This window comes from Athene cunicularia (genome assembly GCF_003259725.1).
Source record: "Athene cunicularia isolate RWA chromosome 5 unlocalized genomic scaffold, athCun1 chr5_part1, whole genome shotgun sequence".
NCBI classification, from domain to species: Eukaryota; Metazoa; Chordata; class Aves; order Strigiformes; family Strigidae; genus Athene; species Athene cunicularia.
Genome location: NW_020799101.1, coordinates 6,617,954 through 6,625,286, shown reverse-complemented (window position 1 = coordinate 6,625,286; position 7,333 = coordinate 6,617,954).

Below are 7,333 nucleotides of genomic sequence, written 5' to 3'. Positions count from 1 at the left end.
AGGGGCTCTGGCTACTAGCCACCCCCAAGCACCTCTGCCTCTCGGATGGGTTGCTTGCTCCAGGATGGGTTTAACGATGCTGTTAGAGAGAGCAAGCCCCCAGAGCCAAGACAAAAGCATCCTGCAGACCCAGCCCCAACTCTGCTGCTCGCAAGGTGATGCATTTCTCCCAACGTTTCTTCTGCCGTTTGCACCTGGGCACCCACCCAGGGCTGCCCGATGGGGAGAGAGAGGAGAAGGAAGTATGCAACATTTAATGTTAAATGAAGTGACTCATTTTTACACAGCAACGTTGTTTTCTTGTAAAACATGTTGTTTGGTGAGGTCCTGTTTCTGGAAAAGATCAGAGAGGGTCTCGTGGGTCGGAGCTGAGCATGGCAGTTCAGCGTGGCAGGACGGGCATTTGCAGGGCTGGGTTTGCCTCACTGGCTTCATCCAGAATGTGCATCTAAAAGTGCAGAATTAACACAGAGCACTTATTCTTGATATAAAAACGTGGAACTTTTTTTTTTTTTTTCTCTCCTTCAGGTACCATATTTAGATCTTTTATGTGGAATAAGAATTTTGGGGGTTTGGGGTTTGTTTCCAAGGAAAGCAGAGACTCTGTGCTGAGTCCCTGGCAGCAGGTCTGGGAGGGGAGCCTGAAGCCAGACAGGACCACCCTGCACACTTCGGGGGGGCTCAGGACCCACCTCTGGCTGAGACTGCTGCAGCACAAGGAAGCCCTCAGGGCCATGAGGCTGTAGGGACAGTAGTCTGGGGTCTCGTGCAACGTGCCCTACCACTACAGCAGTCCTCCAGATGCAAATATCCATCCTATGCATTGCTCAAAACAAGAGCAAAGTGTTTGCCTGCAGGAAAGCAATCAAATGCAGCTTGGGTAATTTTTCAGCTCCTTTCATTTTGCCAGCAAAGATTACACCAGGCTGGGCTATAGGGATGAGACAGGGGAGTCAATAGGTGCCATCTGTGTTCCATCACTCACTTTTTGAATGTGCTCACCTCCTCTCTACCAAATTAAAACACTTAGCTGATCCTGTTTGGTGCACCAGCGTATTCACATATTCACAAAGATCATAATACTGTCTTAGCTTACAATACTTCGTCATTCACATTTAAAGAAATGTAAATGCCAAACAATAAAAATCTTAGACAATTCTTCTAAGCCTGTGTGTGCAATAATATTCCTATTAGGCCACAGAATGCATTATTAAGCACAGAAGGACTATTGCACTAATGCCCCTTATAAAACCAGCCTGAGTTTGAGTACTCAGAAAGCTGCTTATCTGTTCCTTTAGACTAAGAAGACTCAAATGCCTTTCAATTATTAAAAAGGCTGAATTCTGTTTTGGTCTAAACTTGGAAGTCAGAGAAGCCACAGACCTCTCTGAGACCTCTGAAGGAAGTAAAGTCCTTCAAACCCAAGCTCAGCTTTTCAGAAAGAGTAGGGACTTCAGCAGGGATCCCTCATTTATTTGTTTGTTTATTTGTTTATTTTCAACCAAACTTATTCCCAAGCAATTTGCATTTAACACGCTTTACAGGCTTGGGCTTTCCAGTGCTTCAAGGAAAGTCCCATCCTCAAGGACTGTGCGGTCCTGGGGGATAACAGATGGACATGGCGGGAGGGACTCAACGCCCAGCACTGTGTATGCAGGTCAGTCTCCCTCCCAACATCGGGCCACCAAACAGACTTTCATAAGGGATGTTGTTTTCACCTGGAAATTTGGAGACGGGGACGCTCAGTCTCCTTATTCAGTACAACCTAACGCAGCACTGTAATCCTGAGAGGTCTCGGCATCAAAGGCAAAAATTTCACTTGCAATCTCCTAAAGCTTTCTAAACGGAGTATTTCTTTGCAGAACACCAGCCCTGGGTAAAAGCCAAGGTCCTGAAGGTTAAAGGATGGTAGGGAAATACATCAGATCTACAAGGACACTGGATATATTTTCTATTTGCAGATTTATGTGTCTGTCCTGGCATGTGTTTTTTGTCACGCATACAGCATGAGTGCTGTATTTGACACTTCAAATCAAGGAGCAAAGGACTAAAACAGTAGAGAGGACTAAATTGAATTGAATTAATTTGTTTATCCTGCAAATCAACATCTGCTCAGACCTATTTCTTTCAACTCTGAAGTTGTCATAACGGAATATTTTGCCTTCTGCTCAGTCTAATTATAGACACACAAGCCAAAAGCTCTTAATTTTCCTCACAGCAATCAGCGGGAGCTTTGCTGCTGCACTGAGGGCGGGCAGAGTTAAACCAAGCTTTGTTTAAAAGGCTCTTTTTCAGGAAGGTGTTTTCTCCATTAAGTTATGTGTTGGTACCTATCTAAGGGGATGTTTTTACACTGAATTCATTGCACAGATGCCTTTCAGCACTGATGAAAATCAGCACAAAAGAAGACACAGGATCCCAAAGGATTGGGTCTGCTCAAGCAGGGATGGAGGAAAGCCCTTGGTGGCACACAGTGCTCTGTCATCATCACCCTGCAATGGCCAAGAGGAGATGGACTTGTGCCACAGCAGAAATGAAGCACCCACCACCAAAGAGGGCCTCAGAAAGGATCATAACTCCATAAACAACCACCACGAAAGCCTCTCCTCCATCGTTATGTGGAAATGTGGCTTCTTCAGGATGGAGGTGCCCAGGCTGGGGCAACCATGGGGCTGGTGGCTCCACCAAGCTCAGCACAGACATGCCTGCAGGTTCAGTGGCATCAGCCCGGGGAGCCTGAGCCTGGTGCAGGCTTGTCCCTTCAACTGCAACATGTACATGACCTTAGCAACCATGGTTGCATTTCTGATCATCTCAAATGATATCCTTTTCCTGCCACCCCTGTGAGAAGCTCAGGTGTCCCACGCTATAATGATAAAGGACTGTGGCTTAATCATTCCAGGTTTCATCATTTTTTTCTTGGAAATATGAAGCATCCTTGATTCAAGAGATCTCTGAAATCAGAAGGAAACTTTCAGCGGCTCGCTGTCATGATGGAAATGATATAGCTTTATTTGCAACCTCAGGGCCAAACCAGGTTGGATGCAAGTAAATACAGCTCCATTGCTGTGGGAGAAGGGTCTGTGTTGACTTACACCACACAAGAAGACAGCATGACTTTTCTTTGCCTTGATTGTTTTGGCACAGCTCCTGAAGCAACGTGTCCAGCTTACAAGGAACTGTCAACACTGAACTCCAGATCTGCTGTTGAGGAAAAGGAGCGCTCGCAGGGTTTCCAGGACATCTGCCCACAGAGCTGACCAGGAAAAGGACATGGGGATAGAAACATGCAGAGAAACTGCTCTTCCTTCTCTCCAGAGCTACATGTGTCTCTGAGCTCCCCCCTGGACCTTTTTCTGGTCAGGAAAGTGTCTCCAGCATCTGTCAGTGACTGCCCCCGGTGAGGCCCTGCCCTGCGGCTCCTCAAGATATTGTCTGCCTGCCTTACCACCCTACTGCTGCTGCTGCTGCTGCTTATCAGCAGCCCTGGCTTGAGGCTACCCCAGTAACTCCCAGTTTCAATGCATGGCCATTATTTCCTCTGTAGAGTTGCAAAGTTGGGTAAAACAACAAGCTTTTCCCAACGTTTGATATTCACAGCTGTGGGTTGCAAACTAATTAACTCCTCTATCTAAAGTCATCTTCAGCACACCAACTGGATCTTCTTTACGAAAGGCTTTTTTTAAAAAGAGCATCTTGTTGGTAGTATCGGGCCTCATACATTTAGGTTTTTTCCAGAGAGTCCTGGAGAGTTAAAGAGGTTTTACCGTTAAACCACAGTCTTCAGATTTGGGTGCTTTTCTCTCCATTAGAAATACACCCTGGAAAACTCAGGGTATATTGCTTGCTGAAAGCATTCTCTGTGCATGGGTCTGCATTAGCATACACACAGGACAGGTCAGGATGGTTGTTTAACTTCCCTCCGTGTACCTACAGCACCTTCCTCACCTGCTGTCTCTGGATCCTCTGTCAGAGTGGTTGCCTCAAACATCCCGTGGATCTCGGCCATGGATGTGACATATTGGACTGGATCTTATGGCAGAAGTTGCCATTTAAATATAAAGACAACATTAATAAAAAGCTCCTCTGAAAATCAGCCCCCTGCCCATTCACACCAGGTAGCTCAGTTGCAGGTTCATCCTGCAGAATCCGTGGAGAGCCGAAAGTCCCACAGTGATGGCAAATGCAGGAGTGGTCCAGATGTTCCCTGTAAAATGTGGAATAAACATCTGGAGGGAAGTTAGCGCTGTGGTTTGGTTATTGAGATGCTGCAAATGGGCACAAGAGACCCAGGGCAAAGGGACATGGTAACCATCCTTGGTTCTCCAAACACTGGGAAATGTCTGCATTTCTCTGAGTGGTGCCTGGCTGGGATCTTCAGTTCATTTCAGGTTCTAAAAAACAATGAAAATGGGTATGAAGTAGAGCAGGAATGTGCCTGGTGAAACCCTGTCCTGTGCAAGTCGATCCACTGGTTTTGAAAGGGCCAGGATTTGACCCTCTGCCAGCGCCCTTGTGTCTGTAATCCTGTGTAAGGAGTATGGCAGTGGCTGGATGTAACTGCTGTGTCCCAAACATCTTCAGGACCTTCTCTGCAAGAGGCAGAGGCTTCCTCCAAGCTGAAATGCTTGGAAAACGAAGGTAACGCTTAAGCAATATCCTCTCCTGGAGACTGAACAGGAATTTGGAGCACTTGAATAGTCCATCCCCAAAGAATCTCTTCCAGGTCTGACCCTGATCCTGGCGCATGCTGAGACAGGACTATGCGAATTTGTAATCAGTGCTGTAGACATGATTTAAGACCCTATAATATGTATCTCGCTATCACATCACAGTGCTTTGAATCAAGGAGCTCAAAGTATTGTATTTTCATGCATATAGCCTGCATCTCAGATAACTCACACCACTGTAAAAGAACTGGCCTTTGCAAACAAGCACTTAGCTAATCAGCATCCTCAGATAACCCAGGGGTCATCTCAGAGGATCAGTTATGTATGTGAAACCGTGGGCATAGGGTGGCAAGCAGCCGTCCCCTTCTTCCTCTAAGCCTCCACCATCCGTTCCTGCTCCCACCTCCTTCCCACAAGAAGACAAGTTCCCTTCTCCCTCCCCGTGTGCAGCAGATGTGAGATGGGACAACAGGGCCAACGCTGTCTCATGCTGCTCACGCCTACCCTCTGGTTCAGTTTTGTTTCTACATGTAACTCCTGGTGCTGGCACCGCGCGTGGACCTCTGCACGGCCTCCAGGGGACGGTCGGTGTGGTGGCAGCCTGCAGCTGCCAGGAGCTGATGTGAGAAGGGTGGAAAGATGGGGGTAAGTCACAAGTTTGGCCCTAAAAATGTGCTGAAAAACAAAATAACTATATTGCACGTGTTGTGCTCTCAGAGGTAGCTCTACCCAGATGATCTTTCTTGTCTTCTGATTCCCAGATTGGAGTGGAGACGGTAAAACCTCCCTGATGCAAATTCCCACTCCAGCCTACAGAAGCTTGGCAGAGGAGCTGAGCATTTACAGGGATGTTTGCTGCAGCCAAGAGACTAAAATTAGACTTTTAATGCCACAGCCAGCACCCAAGTGGTGACCTGATTTCCAGAAGTGGGGGGAAATTTCAAACCCTGGTCCATGTATGGCTTGATACTCCATAGGAGCAGCTGAGTCCGCAGCAGCTCTGAATCAGCTGCTTAAACCCTGTTTTACACCAGTCAGGCAGGTCTGCAACGCCATGCACATAAAATCCAAGTGCCCCCTCATTAGGGGACTTACCTGCACAGTTGTTTCATCTGTGGCAAATTTATTCAACCACCTTGCCTCCTCCAAACTCTTCTCACTCGCAAAAAATGTCTGATCATCCCTTTCAGCTTCTGCAGTTGAGCAACTTTGCACATGCATTTATTCAGCTGATGAGAAAATGGCATAATGTATTTGCAAGCATCAGTTCATGGGCACAGAAATTTGCCAGGCTACGGGGTTTATTTAAAAGCGTAAATATATTTCATGGTTTCCAAACGAGCCAGAGAAATAACTAGTTTCCCAGCCAGCAGCAGCAATGCTGCTGGGTGTACATAAGGCCAGCCAGCTTCAGCAAGACAGTGACACATAAAACCTTTTTTATAACAAAACCTGAGTGTATTAACCCTTTTGCACATGCTGCACCTAGGGGCCTGTGTTTGTTTTTGTCCAGGGTCATCAAACGAATTATATCCTCGTTGCAGGATTTGTTAGAAAGGTCTTTGAAAGCAGATGGGATTGTGAAACACTCTTTTACTACACCTAATGCATTGCAAATAACAGTGAAAAAAACTGACAGCAGGCTGGAATGCCAAGAAAATTGCTTTGATAAACTAAAGTGTTTAAAATAAACTTTAATGCTATTGATTTTAACCCATGTCGGGAAGCTGAAGCAAGAAGCATTCTTTCTAGAGTAAATGAGTTCAGCTGCAAGTCTCTCTAAAACTGAAAAAAACAGCAACACAGGGGGCAAGAATTAGTCTGTGAAAAACTAGAGGTGCACAAGACATCTTGGAAGAAAATAAACACAGGCTGGGCATCCCTTAAAACTTGCTCTGGTTTTATTATTTTCTTTCACAGAGGAATATGAGTGTCCTAGCTAGTGCTGTGTGCTCTAGCTTGGCAGGGTGTTGGATGGAGGATGCAGACAGTCAGAGCACACCGCCCCTGACAGTGCTGTCCTTTGGGCAGGGCAGAGCTGATCTAACACCTGTGCCAGGCAGCACCAAAGGGCCATCACCTGTGCTGGGGCTGAGCTGGGACCCTTCCAGGCAATGTGTTTTAGAAGTCATCTCATTTGATTTCCATTACAAAACCACTTCCATGTCTTTGGTAGCACCTGTACTGCCACACAGAGACAGCAGCCCATGGTCCAGTCTCTGAAACTGAGCTGACACAACCATGTCCACCACCAGGTAAAGGCAGTGGAGAAGGGGAGGACACCATGATCATATCAAATTGTCTATTAAAGCGGTGAAACTAGAAATCAGCACTCACTGGAGCAATACTAAGTCTCTGGCCCCATCTCAGCCCAAGCTTGGGTATATGGGGTTTGCCTTTGCACTGCTACAGACTGGAAGGAACAACAGTGACAATCTCCTATGGGCAAATATCCCCAGAGTCATCAAAATACATAGAATCATAGAATCAAGGAATATCTGGAGTTGGGAGGGACCCATAGGATCACTGAGTCCAACTCCCTTCTTCTCACAGGACCATCCAACACTAAACCATATGACTAAGAGCGTTGTCCAAATGCTTCTTGAACTCTGATGGGCTTGGTGCCATGACCACTTCCCAGGGGAGCCTGTTCCAGTGACCAA